The following is a 21,567-nucleotide window of genomic DNA, read 5'->3' as shown; positions in this document are numbered from 1 at the left end:
CTAAGTTTTCAATAATCATAAAAACTCAAAATCTTTAGAAATTAGGTAATATTGAATAAAATCACATCATATAGATGAATTTAATAGTATTGATGAATATGTGGAATAAATGCATTCATGAAAAAGGAAAATAATAATTTAAGCTTTTATTATCCATTTGTAGAATCTGTTTTGTAATCATATGTATATGATACACCCACAGAGGAAACAGAGACTAAAATTACAGCAGCTGTTCATGAGAATACATCCACATTCTTCCAGAGTTGAAACCAAGGGGCATGGCTAAAGAGGAAGAAATAATTATTAAATTTTGTAAAATGTAAATTCTAGGAGCTAGAATTTTTGTTGATGTATTATATCCAGTTTGACAAATACTATAAAATACCATGTATGTTTTATGCTGATGTTACATGAATGTTGCATTTCATATGCAAGTTATGTTTACAAAAGGAATATAAAGTATTTGAGAAAATAAAAATACAGAAAAGAACATAAAAGACTCAAATATTCAACATATTTACAAAGGATAGAACTATTATAAAAATGATCATTTTTCCCAAGGTACCCTTTAATAATAACTGGTCATAATTTTACCATTCTTTGCTTTTTGTTAAAGAAGAAATCAAAGCAAAAACTTCTAAAATTTTCCTGGAAAGATGAATATATATAAAATTAGACAAGTACTCTCTCACATGTAAGAACAAATGTACTAGTGATCATTACCTGACACTAATGCATGTTATAATATTACAACAGTGTGGTAATTTTAAGATAAAAAAAATCACAATACAGAAAACTACATAGGGCAGTTCATATGTATGCAAATATATTTTTATTGTTAATTATTATAAGTATATAAATCAAAACATATCAATAAAATATTTAATGTTAATGAATGCTACAATCCAACTTCAAGGTAGATGTTAGAATAAAAGGCATCGATTACAAAAGTGACTTGTGTGCAGAATGTGTGTGACACTGGAATTATACACAAGCATCCACCAAAGAGCAGATATAAAGAGAGATAATTTTAAAAAATAAAAATAAATAAAAGCAGAATATAAGCCTACCTCCATTTATGGATACACCAAATAAATATATACACCTGTTTTGAGTCCTTCTAAAAACTGTAAAGGAATTAGAGGCACACAAATTGGAAAACTGAAAAAAAAAATATCGACCAAGAGGAGATAAGTAGAATGCACTTGATGATTTTTCTGATTTGAGCAATATGCAAAATTACTGGAACAAAATGCCCAAATCCAGTATTAATATAAATAAAAGAAGATTGATTTGCATTTGAAATATATTATTTAACTCTAAATTGCCTGTAGTTTAAATGCTAATTTATCTGTACACACAGAGGAAGGAATAAGATATACCTGAGTATTTACTCCAGGGGGTGGGGGAATAAGTGGTTTTCTATGGCCATGCAAGATCTATGGGCTTTATTCCATTAGGCCAGAGTGGAAGAGATGTTAAATCTTAAGGTAATCCCTTAATTCCTTAGAGGGATTTGCCAACATTCTCTAAAAATGCAAATAGCTGTTGCTGACAGTTGAACTTTTATCTAGACAGTACCAAAAAATTAACAGGGAAATATAGACCACCACTGAAAGCCAAAGTGGCAGTTTAGCACTTCCTGCTCTCTCTCACTCAGCTCACTTTACTAATAACACCAGACCTAACCAATTCTTTCTGTAAGTAATTTGTACTGATATTAACTTTTTCCATTCAATGGACTACATCTGAAACCTCAAACATTGAGAGCACTGGTAACTGTGCAGGTGCAAATCTACCTAGATCAAAAAGGAGTGTTCTTACATTGGTGTGAAAACATTGTAATGGGCTAAAATCTCAAATATTAGTGAAGAAAAATGGACACAATCACAGATCCCTCTTTATTTCTAAAATAGGTGCACATCAATTATTTTTTCCAGTGAGCATAAGGCACCCTGGAATCTAAAAAGCTTGCATCAGAATTTTAGTGCACCATCCAACTAAAAGATCTTCTGCTTGAGCACAGCTGTTAGAATGGCTACTCTGAAAAAGTGGAATAGTAAGTAGTACTTCAATTATATGAATATGGAAGAAAGAAACACTGTGCTAGACTATAAAATTAGTGAAGACATTTTAAAAAAATGGAAGTTGAGAGTTCTCTCAGTTATTTATTTGAGAAACTAAGCTCTCTACATTTATATTGCTCTTGAACAAGAAAAGCCCCAAGTCTGGACTTATAAGAGGCATTAGATATGCCAGCTGTGGGATCCTCATATTACATAGTTCTGAAACACAGTTCCAGGAGAATACCAGAGTAGTGAATGAGAATGCTGTCATATACATTCCACAAAAGGAAATCTGAGCATAAAGACACTCTGACAGGTTGTCTGCCTTTGGAGACACAAAGGAAGAATAGAAACACATGATTTTTCCAAGATCAAGTGATTCTTCTTTACTTTTCAATCATGTAAAATGTTCATAAACAACAACAAAAAATTTTGCTTTTGATATCTTTCTATGGTACTGGGGATTTGAAACAGCAGCACTTTAATTCTGGGCTATATACCCAGCCATGTTTTAAAATTTTGAGACAGGTTTTTCTAATTGTCTAATTAGTCTACCTAAGTTCCTGATGTTTACCTGAAAATTGCAATCTTACTGAATTCGCCACTTGAGTCTCTGTAATTAATATGCATGTATCATTGCACCCAGAGAAGAAAAATACTTTAAAATCTCATCCAGTTTTTGGCATAACAATTGAAAATACTATGTTCATTTGAAACATAATATGGGTAAAGTAACTGATAATACTGCAAAAAAATGTAACTGATAATACTTTGAAAGGGGAAAGTTGTCATTGAACAGAAAGCTAAAATTTTATGTATAAATACAACTCAAAATACTGGAGCATAAATTTAAAATCACATTCAGCAACTGTTTGAAGATAAAAAAAATTAAAAGTACCAGGTATGTAGCTAAGTGGTACAGTACCTCTGGCTCAATCCACAATACCACAATCTCCAAAACGAAGGAGAATTAATTCAGGAGGAAAGAAAAACTGAGATACCTATAGAGTATCTCACCCCACTCCTGGAGGAAAAAAATACATGGAGTTGTGATTGGGATGATCTCCTCACTCCAGAATCCACAACACAATCTGAGAATATTCAGAAATATTGCCACACATGTTCTCACATAGAATTTAAGGTAGGGGCTGAAGATATTCTATAGGATACTATAGGACTTCCAGTGTCTACTGTTAATATATGATCCAGTTGACTGGCCAGTGGAAATTCATGGCTGACCTTTCTTAGAAGAAGACACAGGACTGCAGAAACTAAAGATTACACCAGGGATTCTAGCCAACCATAGCCAGTTCCCACCATAGTTAGTGCAGCCAGTTTCAACCAGACTCACCAACCAGTCTCAGGATTTCATTGCACACTCATCATTTACTTTATTTTTAGGAACCACATGTTCTCTCTATAAATCACAAAGTACGTATATAGGAGAAAAAATCAGGTTCACTGAACATAAGTGAGGAAGCCTAGAAATGGATACCCACACTGGCAGACTTCACACCAGATGGTCACAACTTGCTTCTCTTTACTGAATATGTGTAGACTGGACAATGCTTATATAAGGGGTCCTGATTAGACACAACTTATGTCTTCATATGCTCAATCTGAGCCTAGTGAGTTTTTTGAGAGTCAGGAGATAACCTCAAATCCAGAAATAAATGATGTCCAATTGTAGGGTCTTGTCTGTACATTTATTTATTTATTTATTTATTTTTCTTTTGAGGCTCTGGGAATTGAAATCCAGATCCTCAGGCTGCAGCGAAATTAGGGCAAGGTATCCTTGGAGAAGTAAAATCCAGCCAACCCAGAAAAGCATTTGCATTTAAACTTGCATATGAGGCCTTTTGAATTTGAAGATTATATATGTAAATATATTATTTATTGAGGGAAATAATACAGTGAAAATCTTGTAAAATTTCAGTTACCTTCTCTTGTATGGAAACAGATTGAACATTAAAATTATATGAGGTGGAAAGATAATTATTTTTTAGAATTCATATAAAAATAGTAAAAATTGAATTTTATAGTATAACCCTTAATTACCACTATGTGAAAATTACCATTATGTATTTAAAATATTACTAATAAAGTATATGTATTTTTGGGACAACACCATCAAAACTATGTCAAGACTCCAGAAAATCTCAATTCACAGAACAATATTTGAGAGTTATGCTTGTCCTGAGTTCAGGAAGATGAAGGACATGATCACTTCTTTTATGCTACAGGTGAAAGATACATTTATTTTTCTTTTACCAATATTTCTCCTGACATATAAAAATCTAGAGAGAAACTGCCCTGAGTGAGGGCAAGGAGATTTAACCAGAAAGTGTATGGTGTGTGTGTGTGTGTGTGTGTGTGTGTGTGTGAGTGTGTGTATATAATTATATATATATATATATATTTTTTTTTCCCCAGATCCAAAGTTTTGAGTATATTATTTAAATTGATTAATGGTATATTTCTTATTTTATGTCATGGCCTTAGACCCAGTGGCCTGTCTATAACATTTTCTTTTTCTTCCTAGGATGAAAGACCCTTAAGAAAGTGGGCTTGAAATGAAGATGAATTGTGTTGCTATCATAATGTCATACACCTGTATGCCTAGTAGGGGATTTGAAATTTTGGTTCTTTAAGAATAGTACTAAAGCACAAGAAATAGAAACAAGAATCACTAGATGGGATGAATTCAAACTGAAAATATTCTTCTCAGCAAAGGAAACACTCAGTGAGGCAAAATGTGATACCAGAGAATAGGAGCAAATTTTTACCACATGCACATCAAATAGAAACCTAATTTCCAGGATATATAAAGAAGTTAAAAAACTTAACAACAGAAAACAAATTTCCCAATCCTTAAAGGAAATGGGCTAAGGAACTGAAGAGTCACACTTTTTAGAATATAAACAATCAATCAATAAATTTAAAAAAAAATGTTCAACATCTCTAGCAATTAAAGACTTGCAAATCAAAACTACTCCAGGGGCTGGGGAAGTGGCTCAAGCGGTAGCGCGCTTGCCTGGCATGCCTGCGGCCCGGGTTCGATCCTCAGCACCACATACCAACAAAGATGTTGTGTCCGCCAAGAACTAAAAAATAAATATTAAAAAATTCTCTCTCTCTCTCTCTCTCTCTCTCTCTCTCTCTCTCTCTCTCTCTCTCTCTCCTCTCACACTCTCTCTTAAAAAAAAAAACTACTCCAAAATGTAATCTTATTCCAATCAGAATTGCAATTATTAAAAATGCAAGCAAAAATATATGTCGGTGAGGATATGAGGAAAAAGGCCCACTGTTACACTGTTTGTAGGTCTCTAAATTGGTGACACCAATCTGTAAAAGAATAAGGAGATTCCTTAGAAAACTTTGAAAGAAACCAAAATTTACCCAGCTATCCCACTCCTCAGTTTAGACCAACAAGAGCTAAAAACAGCATAATACAGAGGAATATCCACATCAATGTTCATAGCAAAACAATTCACAATAGGTAAACTATAGAACCAATCTATATGCTCTTCCCTAGATGAATAGATAGAAAAATATGGTCTATTTACACAGTGGAATATTACTGAGAATTAAAAGAGATTATAATTATGGAATTGGGAAGTAAATGCATGGAGTTGGAGAATATCATGTTAAGGCAAGTAATCCAATCCTCCTAAACCAAAGACAATAATGTTTTCTCTGTTATGTGGATGGTGATCCACAATAAGGGAAGTGGGAGGTAGCATGGAAGAAATGAAGAAATTTTGAATAAGACAAAGGGGAGGGAGGTGATGGGAGATGTTATAGAGGTAGGTAAGATGGTGGAATGAGATGAAAATCTTGTTGTACACAAAGTAGAGTTACGAGTTACATGGGTTTTGTAACTATACTTTCTGAACAACAAGAGAAATAAAATCTTGTGTTCCATTTGTGTGCTACAAAATGAAATGCATTCTGCTCTATTAGCAAGTTAGAACAAGTAAATAAATTAATTGATTTTTAAAAATTCAGGAAAGAGACTTGCCTTTCCCTAGATTTACATATAAACATATATGTATATATATGTGTGTGTGTGTGTGTGTATATATATATATATATATATATATCATATTTAATGTATATAATTTATGAACATTTTTTTTTCATATTTCTATCGATTTTTCTAAAGAAATTACAACAGAAGCATTACAATTCTTATTTCATGTAATGAACACAATTTTTCATATCTCTCGTTGTACATAAAGTATGGTGATACAAATTTGTGTCTTTGTGCATGTACTTTTGATGATGGTCTCTATCACATTCCACCATTCTTGCTAATCCCCTGCCCCCTTTGTTTTCCTCCCACCCCTCTTCTTTATTGAGAATCCATCTATTTCTCTCATGCTCCCCCTCCCTACCCCATTATGAGTCAGCCTCCTTATATTTGGAATTTTTTTTTTTGGAATTGGATAACATCACTTAGCATTATCTTCTCCAATGCTATCCATTTACCTTCAAATGGCAGATATGATTATATACATAGAAGACTCAAAAAATTCCACCAGAAAACTTCTAGAACTAGTAAATAAATTTAGCAAAGTAGCACGATATAAAATCAACACCCATAAATCAAAGGCATTTCTGTATATCAGTGAAAAATCTTCTGAGAAAGAAATGAAGATAACTACCAATTTACAATAAGTTCAAAAAAAATAAGATACTTAGGAATTAACTTAATGAAAAAGGTGAAAGATCTAAACAATAAAAACTACAGAAGCCTAAAGAAAAAAAAATTTAAAAAGACCTTAGAAGATGGAAAGATCTACCTCAATCATGAATAAGCAGAATTAATATTATCAAAATGACAATGCTACCAAAACACTGTACAGATTTACTGCAATTCTTATCAAAATCTTAATGGCATTCCTCATAGAAATAGAAAAAGCAACCATGAAATTTATCTGGAAAAATAAGAGACCAAGAATAGCTAAAGTAATCCTTAGCAGAAAGAGTGAAACAGGTGTCATCACTATACCAGACCTTAAACCATACTACAGAACAATGGTAACAAAAACAGCATTGCATTTGGAAAAAAAAAAAAAAAACAGACTGTAGACGAATGGTACAGAATAGAGAATAGAGGTCATAGAGACTATCTTACAAAATTATAATTATTATATATTAGACAAAGGTGTCAAAACATGCACTGGAAAAAAGATAGCCTCTTCAACAAACCACTATCTCTCACCATGCACAAAACTCAACTCCAAGTGTATCAAGATCTTGGAATTAAACCAGATACTCTGTGTCCAATGGAATAAAATACAGGCTCTAATCTTCATCATGTGGGATTAGGCCCCAATTTCTTTAATAAGACACTGAAAGCACAAGAATTAAAACAAATAATCAATAAATGGGATAGAATCAAACTAAGAAGTTTACTCTCAGCACAGGAAACAATCTGTGAGGTGAAGACAGAGCCTACATTTTAGGAGAAATATTTTACCCCACACATATCAGATAGAGCACCGATCTCTAGGGTACATACAGAACTCAAAAAAATATAAACAAATAATAATAATAATAGTGATGTTTATGATGATGATGATGATGATGATGATGATGATGATAATAATAGTAATAACCCAATCAAGAAATGGGCCAATGATCTGAACAGAGAGTTCTTAGAAGAGAATATACAATCAATCAACTTTTTTTTATATATCTGATTGGTTATGGTCCTCCCTTTTCAGGACCAAGAACAGTTCTGATTCAGTTTCTAAGGAGGGGAGACACGAGCAAGAATTATTCTCAATTCTCCTTTATAAATTATCAAATAAATTATCTATGTCATTTTCTAAACATAGCTGGACATAGGAAATATAGGTTTGGAGCAGAGAACATTTTTATTAGAAACACAGTGTAAAAGAAAGAAAAAAAAACATAGTTATTTGTACCACATTGAACCACAAGAGAAACAGAACCTGGAATTCAGAAAAGAAAGATTCAAACTTTTATACTTGGGAATGTGGATGACATGGATGCCTAAAGTGAAAAGGTTATTACAAGCTTTTGAAATAAAATTCATGTGAGTGGCAGATAATGGTTAACCAAATAGAATCTGCACAGTGTATTCCAGGGGCTTTGTCAGCTGTGCACTACAGAACACACAGGTACTCATAGCCTCATGAAGAGCATTATTCATCTGTGCCCTCTAAAATTATTCCCATAGTACAGATGAAAAAACATGGGTATCTGGATATTAAATGGCAATTCAGCAGCCCACAGAAAACCACCCAGAGACAGAACTGTAGAAATTTCTTCAAACACCATCAGTGTATTGTTAGCTCCTGACACAGGGATGTCAGTATGGGGAAATATTTTTCTCTCTCCATTTTGAAGAGAGTGCATTGAGAATACATTTCAGGGGCAACATAAAGACTTTTTTTTTTCTTTCATGTTAAGAAACTCTTTAGAAACAGAGCTCACAAGACAGATTTCTTAGAAGGGTAAATGCCTGGAGATTACAAAATAAACACATCAGTGGCCCTGAGTGACTCAGGAAGGAAATAAATCTAAAAGGCTTATTAGAAACTGAAAAGCAAAAAAGTAACTATTTCTAAAAATAAATATGTTCATTAGATGCTATCTCCACAACATGTCATTAAGTAAACAACAAATTATGTATGAATATTTCTAGGATTGGCCAAATTTTATTCCATATGATTTTATATTAAATCCCAAAATCCAGATAATAGAATTCATGATTCACTGCCCAAAATATTACAGAAAAAAAAATTAAGGAGCGGATGTTTAGTAAGTATGTCATTTAACAATTTTATTACCATATGATTTTAAAGAAATTTATTCATTTTCCTGCAGCCATATTGTAGGGAAATTTCTTATTTATTTTTCCTGTAGTAATTAACAAAGATAAGCCCTAGAATCCACTTTAAATAACCTACCCTTAAAATCATACAAGAAACCTAAAATAAATGATGAGTAAAGAAAAAAGGCAATTTTAAAAAATAATTTAAACCTTTTTCTTTTTTTTTTTTTTTTTGAAATCAATCTCTAGCTGCATTTTTGGATCCTTTTCTCATCTTTTAAGCCAAAAATATATAAAAGACAGAAGTCTGAACTTCAAATTTATACATGAGATATGTTTATTAACTATAAAAATTCAAAATATTTAGAAATTTAAGTAATATAAAATAAAAACCCATCATGGAAAAAATTAAGTAATATTGATGAACAATTAAAACAAATTAATAATCATTAACTCAAAAGGAGTTTAAATTAGTATCTATTTGTGGAAACTATTTTGCTATTGAATATACATGATACTCCCCATCACAGGGACTTACTGAAATTAGAGCATATGTGATCATGATAACATGTAAGTATGCAATGGTACTCATCCAAACACTTGAAGCCCAAGGGCATGGTTCAATACAATATACATCTTGGAAGAGATAAATAATAATCTGCAGGAAAAATGGTCACTGGGGCCAGTCACATTTCATAATATATCCAGTTTTAAAAAGAGCATAAAACACTATGTATAAATTTTACATAGGTGCCTTATGAAAGTGGTATTTCACATATGTACATTTTTAGAAACAAAATATGTAGAAATTATGAGAAAATAAAAGTCACAAAAAGCACATAAAAGACTGAATTATACATCCCATGTAAATAATAAAACTCATCATTATAAAGGTTATCATTTTCCCCCAAATTAACCAACAATATATCTCACCAAAACTGCTATGCACAAATATGAATATATCACAGTGAAGTCTACTTTTATATGTATTCTATAAAGCAATAATTTAAAAAACTATAAATAAATATATGATAGAATAAACTTGGAGAATAGTGAAAGGGGAACTACTGGATACTGAAGTGGAGCAAATTATATTTCATGTTTTATGGTTATGTCAAAATAAATCTGACTATTAAATACAACAATAATGTAATAATAAAAAAATCATCAAGGTTTACTTTAAATGAAGTAAGAAACCAAAGCATAAATTTTTAAAATTCATCTACAAAGTTATATGTAACTTTAGCCAAAAATCTTTTCAATTATAAGAGCAAAAAAAAGAACTTATCATGGCCTACTATTCATATATATTGTGAAAATATAATATTAAAATAATAAAGAATCACAATATAAATAAGATTCCCATATGAATACATATGTATGTAAAAACACTATGCTTTATTGCAATAGCAAATTCTAGATAAATCAAACCATAACCAAAATAATCTCAGCAACTTAACTAGGACCTTTCTCAAAATAAATTTAAACCTGTTGGGCTGTTTACTGGTGAAGAGTCCTTGCTTCCCCAATGCTGAAGTATAACACCAGAGAAGTGTGCCAAGGCAAGTTTAGAGTGGAAAGTAGAAGCTTTATTAAAGGACAGTAGAAAAGACTTCTCCCCAGAAAAAAAAGGGGACCAAAGATGTAGAATCCATGAAAGGGATTTTTTTTTAAACTAAGGTCTTTTTAGCTTTTTTATAGCTAAGGTCTTCCTTCAGCTGTCCTGCATTCCTGTCACATTGCTGTCCTTTGTTCTGTTTTCTTGCAGTGTTGGAATGTAGGTGGGAAGGCCCAAAGTGTGGAGGACAGGTGGGCTTAAGGAGTAATCTGGGCATCTCCATGTTTGCAATGAGCTGCTTCATTAAAATTTTCTTGGGATGGGCTCATTTTGAATTCCCCTTATCCTGGACTCCATCCTCAATATGGTTTTTATTCTTAATTTTACTGGATATTAGACCCAATTTACCTAACTACACTAACTACCTATCTGTAAATCTTGCTCCACTACCAAGGATATGTCTAAGTAGTACAGTATCCCTGAGTTCACCTAACTTTAACAAAATAATAATAATGAAGAAAGTAAAAATAAAAGAATGTCAAAATGAAAATTAGCTAGCTAAAAAGGAATTTAGGTACCCCAAAATGACAGCTCCTTTCCTGCAGGAAAATGGACCTCGGAGATTTGATTTTGATAATTAATCCACCTGTCAATCTCCAGCATCTGGTAAGACACTGGGCTGCAGGAACACACCTGCCACATAGTATTTTATTTTATTTTATTTTATTTATTTATTTACTTTTTGCAATTGGCAAAAGGGGATTTATTAGGGATCCATTCCAGCGTGCTGGGACTCTGTGCTCACTCAAGAAGGGAGAGCAGCCCAGAGCCCCGAGCAGAGGTTCAAACCAAGCTTAAGTACACTTTTTGGGGAGGGCGGGAAGCTTTGCATACATCAGAACAAATCATCATGAGGCACGGGAAAATTGAACAACAACTCTGAAACGTGATTGGCACAATCATTGGCGGGAACAGGTGGGGCGGGGGTGATTGGTCATTCCTAAGCCACATAGTATTTTATGCAGATTCTGAGGATGCCCTTTGAACATAAGGAAGGCAGCAAAGAGTCTCTGCCACTGACATGTTCCCCACCTGGTTGGCCAGCAGGACTGAGGACATAGTGGCCAAGTGGAGGAGTAAAGCCTGCAGACTCCAGAGACTGCCCAGAGTCCCAATGTGCTAGCTCCTGTTTTCAACACAGCCAGTCTTGTGGTTCCAATAGTCTTCCTCCCCCAGCCTCCCTTGCTAGGCCAATGCACACTCACCATTTCCTGGTTCTCAGGAGTAGGGCTACTTGGGATCCTCAGTTCCTGCACAGCAGAAAAACCTGTGACTCTGAAGTATGAGACTACAGATGGCAAAAAATGGAGCACTCAGGAGATAAGAAGTGAAAGCCCACCCTCCTCCTACCTGATGACACACAGGATTGGACAGTTCCCACAAAATGCTTTTGATTGGAAGGGGCTTCAGATCATGAACACTGAATCTGAGAGAAGTGAGCCCTTTTTTTGAGTGACAGGGAATATTATCCAATCCAGGCATGAATAAGGGCTAGAATCTCAGGTGGTTGAGTGCTGTTTTTTTTTTTTTTATTTTTATTTATTTATTTATTTTTTTAACTGAGAAGTGTACCCCAGAGTCTCAGGCTGCTATTATTTTAAGGCAAGGTTGTTTTCCAATAAGTGGGAACTAACCCAACCAACAGAACATTTTCATTTAAACTTACATATAAAGTCATTTCAGTTTATGGATTATATATGCTTGTATATTATTAAGGAATTAATATAAAATAATTACAATAATTATCGAATTTTATTTATTTATTTTTTGATATCTGTTCTTTTTAGGATACAGATTGAACTTTGAACTGGGAAGAAAACCCCTAAAGTAAAAATACCCAACAAAAACAACACATAAGGGGCTGGGATTGTTGCTCAGCAGTAGAGTGCTAATCTCCCATGTGCAAGACCCTGGGTTCAATCCTCAGTACCACATATAAATAAATAAGTGAAATAAAGGTATTGTGTCCAGCTTCATCTGAAAGCAGGGCACACACAGTGACGCGCTGGGGCGCACAGTCTGCGCGCTGGGCAAGAGGCCACTGACCAGGTCACCCGCGTGGTCCCCGCGGCCCCGCACGCGGTCCTCCCCTCCTGGCCCTGGCCAGCGCGGCCTGGAAGGGGCCTCCGGAGCTCTCTCCGCTGGCCAGAGCAGGTTCTTCGCCCCCGGGTGACCTGGGGCCTCCCGCCGGCCCGCTGGGGGCTGGAGCATCCCTTTCTGGTGCACCACAGCCTCGATGCCTGGGACCAGCCCAGCCGCGGGGGTGCATCGCTTGTGTCTGGAGCCCTGCAATGAGCCTCTAGTCCAAAAGATAAGGGGCACCGTCCCTGGTGCCTGAGGGCGCCCGGATCGCAGGGCGTCCCGTCGCCCTCCCCGTGCAAGACGCCTCCCCAGAGAAAAGCCCCCGGGAGAAAACGAACCGGCTAAAAGCCAGCACCGCCTACTTCGAGCGAGGGCCCCTGTGGGGATGTGGGGCAGGGAGCCCCTCTGCTCAGGGCGCTTTCTCTGTCCTCTGCACCCTGAGAGCCCAGGCTGCTCTGGAGAGCTGCAAAGCCAAGAAACGCACAGTGGGCTGGAGGGCAGCCCTGCGAGATGGTGGTCACTTGGAGCTCTCAAGCCTGTGCCACAGGAGAGGACTCCCATCCGCGGGGACTGAGCCAGATTGCGTGGGGACCTGATTCCAGGTCTTGCTGGCCTGGCTCTAGAGCAGCACTGCGCTCTGTACCAGAAGGAAAACAACCAAGGATCCCAGCGCAGGATGGGGTTTGCAGCCCTGGCTTTTCCTGGGCCTGTGGGACCCAGCTCCACAGTGGGCACTGTGTGTTTGCTGTGACAGACAGGCTCCTCTGGATGACTTGGAGCTTCCAAGCAGCTGCTCTTAGGCTGCATCCTTTGGAGGGATAAGAAACAGAGGGTGAAGAGAGAGGCAAGAACCCCTGTTCTGATGGAGCAGTTTCCAGATCATGGGCTGGTCTCCTCCTTGAGCCTCTGTAAGGTGGGATTGGTAAATCGCAGTCACCTTGGGGGATGACCACACAGGTTGGGTCCAGCCCAGTGTCTGGCACACATTGACGGTGGTCATTTCCTTCAGGCCATGCAAGTGTGTAGGAGGTCAGAGTGTTTTAGTCCTGCTTCCCATCTTTCCTGGGCTGGCCCTGTCATTCAACTCTGGGCTGAATGGCCTCCCCTGCTCCCTTGCTTCCCAGTGGGCTAGTAGCCTGCTGGAGAGAGTCCACAAGGCCCTTATGTGTGGGGTGGAACATTGGGCTTCCCATCTGGCCTGCTGTTCTCCCACAGAAGTCAGGCCCCTTCTAACAGGTGGATTCTACTAAGTCCTCTCTGTGAGTGAGTGGGTGAATGAATGAGTGAGCAGGCAAAGGACAGGAGGAGGAGATGGTTTCTTGGTTCCCAGTCTTGCCCTTGGTCCCAGCATCTACAAAATGACAGGCTTTGTTGTGATCATGAGAGCCTTCAGTGGAGAGAAAATCATTTTAGCCAGAGATGCTCGATGCCCTCCCTCTGTGTGTTTCATATTTCTTTGTCTAAATAAGAGATGCATGCAAATGACTAATACTTTGAGAGATCAAGAAATACAGCTGGGCATGGTGGCACTGGCCAGAAATCACAGTGGCTGGGGAGGCTGAGGCAGGAGGATCTCAAGTTCAAAGCCAGCCTCAGCAACTTAGCAAATAGAAAAAGAACAGAAAATAAGTCAGAGTCCTGGCTGACTCCAGTGTGGGCCATTTTGTTTAATGCATGTCTACAGAAGCCAGAGATTTTGTGACTCCAGGTCTTTAAGAGACCTCCTCCAGGCAGCAGGCACTAAGGGTAATGCACCTGGTACCAACAGACAGTACTCAGCAGAGCCCCATATTTTCTGAGGCACAGAACATCTAAATCTGGGGAGGTGAGTGGCCAGTTGAATGGGTTAATCTTTTGTAAGTTAGCTTTGGGTCACAGAACAGGAAACTGCATAGTCCCTGAAAAATGCATCAGCATCCCTCACTTTCAGAGTTGAAATAGAAATATCCCAATGCTAGGGATTCTCAACCTCACTGTTGGTGAGACTCATTGGGAAGTTTTTAGGAAGGTACTTTGTTCAGCTTTGCCCCTGAGATTCTGATTTTACTGGTCAGGATGTCGCTCATGCCAACAGTAACTTTAAGGCTGCTAGGGGATTCTGAGGTGCAGCCAGGGCTGAGAGCTTGTGCCCCATGCTGTTTCTTGTCAGCTGTCCTCTGTGGTCACCTCTTGATATTTTGTGTGCTTCTATTTGAATGTTCTCACTCTTCAACTTTTTCATGCAGGTCTGTGATTACTCTGTCCTCAAGCTCTTGGGTCCCTGCTGTTACCTTATAGCCATTTGCAGAAAAGTTCGTGTCAGGGGAAGATGGCAGTTACCAGAAGCCTGCAGAGGGCTGGCCAGGGCTCCCTGGGCTCACCAGAGAGCAGTGTTGGTTTAATCTGCAGTGCCCTCAAGAGCAACATAAAACCAGCCAGCTAGGAGGGAATGCTTCAGTGACAGAGGGGCCAGGGCTTGTGATGATCTGGAGGGCATGTCCCTTGCTCTAAGAAAAGCACAGTCACCCACCTCCAGCTGTGTCATGGGGTTGATCATAGATTGCAAAAATGCTCACCAAGTCTTCTGATCCTTGAATGCAGGCCCCTTTGCAAGGTGTCTTTGCCATTCCTTTCCATACAGTTAGGGTCCATTTCTCCAGCCCTTGAACCTGCAGTTGGCCATGGGACTTGCTTTGGCCAATGGGACATCAGCAGATGTCCACAAGCAGAGGTGTGGGAAGCCCATGAGTGTTGGTGCTTGCTCTCTTGATGCTCTGCATGCACATGGCCAAGAGATGTGAGCAAGATCCTCCTAGAACACCCAGTGCTCATGACCTTCAGGATCAGCTAAGTTGACTCCAAAAGGACTGCCCAGCTGACCCGCAGAACCCAGGAAAATATGAAGTTCAGGTGATGAAGTATTGGGGCGAACAGCAATAACTAACCATAACACAGCCCCACCTTGCCAGATGTTATCCATCTTTTAAAGAGAAATCATAATTTCAAATTTTTGTGTAAGTTCCAGTTTTGAAAAAAATTGAATTAGTAGCCAACATCCTAAACACATTCTACAGGCCAAACAAAACATACCTTTAGACTGCACTTGGCCTGTGGTTTGTTGGTTTGCAAGTGGCTATGCTGAGGGATTCGAGGTGTTTGTCCTAATGCCTGTTTGCAGTCACTCACTCACTCACCCTTCTTGCCAGAGTGGCCGGTGCCCTCCACCTGTGGCTGCTGTCTGTACAGGATGCCTGCTGTATGGGCACTGCCCCAGCTTCTCCGGGTGGTCTTTCCATGTGGAAATGTGGGATCGCTCCTCCTCCTGGAGAGACTGCAGTGTGAGATGGAGTCCAAGGAAGGACAGTGCGAGGGTAGTGCCTGAGCATGAGATCAAGCGTGGAGGGGGGGCATGTGGAGGGCAGTGGACAAGGAATCCCATCTGTTTTTTCCAGAGAACATTGTTCCTGCAGGGAAAGCCAGGGAGAGAAAGTTGGAGAAAGGGGATTGTGGGGCCCCTAAAGGGCAAGCCAAGGATTTCCCACTTGGTTATCTGGGCAAAGGAGAGTAGCTCTAAGGGAAGAGAAATCACTGGCAGCTTTCGCACAGGGGGCCCTGGGAAACAGGGGCCTGCTCTGTTTATCCACGTGCAGGATGAGTTTATGGCAGGAGTGGAGTCAGGCAAGACGGGGGCAAGACTGTTTGTAGTGACAGACGGAGTGTTGGCATTGGGAGGAAAAACCCGAGTGGAAGAATGTAAGTTAAGACGTGTTTGGACTTCTCTTGTCCCTGAGATTCGGCTAGTTTTGCTGATTTTCTTATCTATATCATCAAGACATGTTAGTGTGTTTTCAAAGCACTTCCATCAGCAGATTCAGATTCCTGGCTCCTGTCTCCTGCCTGCCTGACGAAATCTGGGGCTCGTGGTGGTTACTCCTAGGGCAGGGGAGACTGAAGAGGGTGTCTGCTGGGCCTTTGGAAGGAACGTCCTTGCTCTCCCCTGAGAACCTCTGGAATCATCTGTCCCTCCTTTCTGTGCTCTCCCCTCCCTTCTAAGGATTACAAAGTTGGGTCAGGAGGGGAGAGAGGAAACACAACTGTTTAAAATCCAGTTTACAATCTCGAGGAGAAGAGGAAAAGTCACAGCTATTGGAAGAGGAGACAAGGGAGTTTGGGAGGTGCATCCCTCACTGTGCAGTGAGAACCAACCTCAGGAGGGAAGCTGCAGGGAAAGGCCAGTGTAGACCCTGCTTCCCACTGTCACTGGACCATCAAGTCACATTTGAAGTTTAAAAAGCGGATCCCAGGTCCCGCCTCCTGTGGGTTCTGACATGGCTGGTGTGGGGTGTTCTTGGCACCAGGGTCTTTGAAAGCTCCCCAGGGAGTTGCCTTTGCCGTGGGGACTGAGAACCCCTGTGTCCACCAGGGCCCTCTGTGGGGTGGTGCAGCCTGTATGAGGTGCCTCCAGGGGAGCATCTGTATTTGGTGGTTGCCATTTTCATGGTAGATACTGACAGTGGTTCCCAAAGGCTATCATTTGGATCAAGAATGTTCCCCAAAGTCCCATATATTAAAGGCTCCATCCTCAGCCTGTGACTCTCTTGGGAGGTAGTGGAATGTTTAAGAGGTGGGGTCCAGTGAGGGATCTGAGGTCATTAAGGGCATGCCTTTGAGGGGCATATTGGGACCCTGGTCCCTTCCTGGCTTTCTCTTTCTGCTTCCCAGCTGCTGTGAGGTGAGTGGGTAGCTCTGCCATGCTTTGCCTGCCATATTGTGCTGCCTCACTACAGGTCTAAAGCAACAGGGTCAATCAAATGTGAACTGGATATGGAAACTGTGAGCCAAATAAACTTTTTCCTCTTTATAAATGAGCAACCTCAGTTCTTACAGTGGCAGAAAGCCAACTAATACACCATATGAACTTGAAAAGTATAAAGTGTTAGAATGGGGTGTCTAAGAAATGTCACATTCTTGGGTTGGATGAAAAGAATTTGTTTTCTGGGAAGACACAAATGGCTTTAGTACAAGTAAGCGTGCTTACTACAGTTCATCTGCTGAGAACAACATTTCCCAAGTGAAATGGGCAGGAGGAAGAAGTTGCACAGTAACGGGAAGGAGGGAAGTAGGCCCAGAAGGCAGAGTAGAGGAGATTGCAAGTGGAGACAGATGTCAGAAATGTGCCTCCTCTTAAGGCAGGGAAAGCCTCCAGAGCACTTCTGTGGGCTGGTCCTGGAGCAGGCTTGGTGTTACAGAGCCTGAGCAGATCTTGACAACCAGGGGTGTCCCGATGGCCAGGGGCACTGGAGGGAAACCTGTGCTGGTCTCATTAAGGTTTATGGTCTGGATGATGTCTCAGGGAGATAACCCCCTGGCCTGGCTCCCAGGGATGGTGGGAGTGGTTTTCCCCATCCTCCCTCAGGAGGGCCTGTGAATGGTCTACCTCAAGCTTGTGAGTGCCAAAGGGCTCCTGTCTCAGGGTCCAGTCATAAGGATGTTAACAGCTTCATTTTTTAAATTTCTTTTCCTGGGTGTCAATCAAATCCAGGCTTTGTACACGCTGAGCACACACTCTACACCAAACCCTGCGTCATCTTCTCAAACCAGGAACAGCAGCAACTTTAAAAAGATATTGCTGTAAATACTTTTTTTAAAAGTCAGAATTCTTTGCTGCCCCAGTATGATCTTTCTGAGGTTTAATAGGACTTTATTTTTTTTAAACATATATTTATTTTTTTCTTTTCCTTTTTTAGGTATAAAAGACAGTAGAATCTATTTAACATTTATATAAGGTAAGGAATTTTCTTAAAGTTGATGTGCATGCACTGAAAAAAGCTAGAAACAAATCAACTCTTATTGATACAAGATGTTTTTACCTAAAACAGAATTCTAAGAGTATACTGGGAAACTCTTTATTGCTCAATATTAAAGATGCTTGATGAAAAAATAGTTGATATTAATAGTTTTTCTATTAATATTTTATTAGATATGTTAAAGAAAAGTGTATAATGTGTCAAAAACATATATAGTGCATCTTAGGTTTCGGTAATGTGCCCACCTGCCCTGGAATGCGTGAGACTCCAAAAGCGATCCATTCTTACAGCAGTGAATCCATCCCTAAGGATATTGTTCTGCATCAACTTTTAATTCAAGCATTTCTTTTCTGTTTGGATAATTTTTAACAGCTTTATAGAACTATGATTGACCATCTTCATACAGTTGGGAATCTTTTGACCCTATATTCATAGTGATGCATTTTTAAGATTAACTTCCCTGACCAGTAAGAGACACCCATTCAAAACAGGCAGGAAGATGGCTTCTGTTTACACCGGATAGCTCAGGCAGTCAATTAGCTTCTCAGACTATTTTTCTTTCTGAAGTCTATGGAAAGGGCAAAATAGCTGGTCAGTGTGTGTATGTTCTTATCTCATCGATGCGGAATCAGAATGTGAATCATCACACAGGGAGGCAGAAGTCCTGGTCCTAAGGAAAGGCAAACAAAGTCTCTAGAAGCCCCTTTGGCTGGTTGGTATTAAGACACTGTTTAAAATCACATCACCCTTAGTGACAAGCAGGAGAACGTGCACTCACGTGTGTATGTGTTTGGGCGCACGCGCATGCGCATGCTTACCTGCATATGTCTTCTTTCCCATACCATTTGGAAGCCTGTGGGATATCTATGTCTTCTTTCATCAAGAAGTAATGCACATTTTTAATCCTACAAAAACACTCACAGGGCCCCAAGATATTTATGTGTGCACGTGTGATATTCTTGTGTGTGTGTGTGTGTGTGTGTGTGTGTGTATAATATAAAAAAAGAATGTTGAGCTGAGCACATTGGCACACGCCTGTAATCCCAGCACTTGGAGGCTGGGGTAGGAGGATTGCAAGTTCAAAGCCAGCCTCAGCAATTTAGCAAGCCCCTGTCTCAAGGCGGGGGGGGGGGCGGAGGGGGACTGGGGATGTTGCTGAGTGGTTAAGCTCCCTGAGTTCCGTCGTACCCACCCCCATAAGAATATGTAATGCAACTATGTTTGAATAAAAAAAATGAGTACTATCAGAATGATAAGTTGCTTGTTAAGAAGAATACAACTCTGTGTCCTGACAGGGGGATAAAGTCCAGAATATATTGGCTGAAAAGTGTCCACCATGAGTTACATGAAAGCCTTGTGACTGGTTTTCAGTTCCATGTATGTATAGAGATCTACCTTAAGTAGATTTGGAAGACATGGATAATTCACTTGTCAGATTTCACCTCAAAAATCCCTTCAATCACCCACCAAGTGGCTTGAATATAATTTTGGGTTTCTATACTTGGGTTTGTGTGCATATACTCATATGGATATTTGGACAGACGCAACCTTTATTTATGTGTAAATATGCCACGTAAGCCATGTACATATTCTGTTCAGTGCTTTCTTATTTTCCTTCCTCAAATGAGAACCTGTATTTGAGTTCTAGAAAATGCAGTGTGCACGTGGCAAGCTCTGCTGCAGGATCCTTGGTCCCAGGGACCCACCAGGAAAGGCACCTATAGCTCTGCTGATGGTGGCAACCTCTAGGGAGCCAGGCTGGAGGTGGAGGGCCAGGGGCTACCCTCCGTGCCTGATGCATTCCCACAAGGAAAAAGCAGTTTAGTTCCTGTGCTGATGTTTTCTCCCTTCCAGAACCTTCTCTTGGAGTGGCCTATGTTTCCAATGCCCAGTACAACAGGAACGTTCCATTCCAAACTTCCCCTCAGGCTATCAGGTAATTTAATCATCTAGCTGTCCCACTTGTCCACCTTAAGTTCTAGAGGTTGAGACAAACCTGGAGGCATTCGTTCTACAGAAAACAGAAACTTTTCAGAGGGGTCTAGGTACGGCACATAATTTGGGTAAAACCCAAGAGTGTTTTCTTCTGCGGTGCTGGGAGCCGACCCAGAGACGGGCCTGTGCTAGGCAAGCGCTCCACCACGAAGCTGCAGCAACTAAGACCAAGCCCTTGGCTAGAGTAAGGAAAAACCCTCTCTTATATGAGTGCTCGGTGTTAGTGTCTCCAAAAGCAACAAACACCTCATGTGCCCAGGTTGCCAAGCAGGAGTGGGGGACTGTCCCACCCTGCAGGGATCTGGCATGTGACAGCCACATCTGTCCTGAGACGGGCTGTGCACATTTTCACATTGGACTCAGCTACGCCCACATGGCATTAGGTCACTGTAACTGAGGGTTCACCTTGTCAGTCTCTGGTTCAGAGTGTTCTCTTATTACTGTCACAACAACTCCGTGAAGAAGGTGCTAAAGCTGGCTCAAGACTGTCCACCAAGTGTGCTTTGAGATATGATCATCGTCTTGATGTTTTCTGTTAGTATTTTATAGTTTGAGCTCAAGTAATATCACCCCTGCTCCTGAGAACCTAAAGGGCATGTGATCCATCAAGAGTCTTATTTGTTTATTTGTTTATTTACCCGTTTATTTGGCAGTGCTGGGGATGGAACCCAGGACCTGGTGCGTGCTGGGTACTGCTCTACCACTGAGCTGCCGTCCCAGCCCCGGCCCTGTTTGTCTTAGCACAGAAGTTTGAGTGTTATATAACTCCTGCTCAGTGGTTATAACCACCTTTACTGTTTTTCCTCTCCAGACTTTACTATTTTTATAATCACTGGGCCATGCGGATGGCCACGTACTTCATCTGTGTCAACCTCTCTCTTGCCCTGTTTGAGGAACCGGTGCTATTTCTGCTACCGTTCTTGGTAAGCATTAGATAAAAGATGTTCAACCAGACCTTGTCACCAGTGAGTGGGGCCCCTTGCTTCTCCCTTGTTTTCCTCAAATGTCAACAAATAGGAATTTGACTTTATTTTTTTCTTGCTGGGGCTTCAGAGAATTCTGCTTGTTGGCTAATGTGCCAATCATAAGGGATTTTGAGGGCAACGGAACTTCAGAATAAGCTGCTGAATTTAGTAAAATGAATCAATTTTTAAAACCCGTCAATATGATGTCTCAGGGTAAGCTACAACAAATATATGTTTATTCAGTGCA

This window comes from Urocitellus parryii, unplaced genomic scaffold (assembly GCF_045843805.1).
Source record: "Urocitellus parryii isolate mUroPar1 unplaced genomic scaffold, mUroPar1.hap1 Scaffold_60, whole genome shotgun sequence".
In the NCBI taxonomy this organism is placed as follows: domain Eukaryota; kingdom Metazoa; phylum Chordata; class Mammalia; order Rodentia; family Sciuridae; genus Urocitellus; species Urocitellus parryii.
This window is presented reverse-complemented; position numbering follows the sequence as displayed.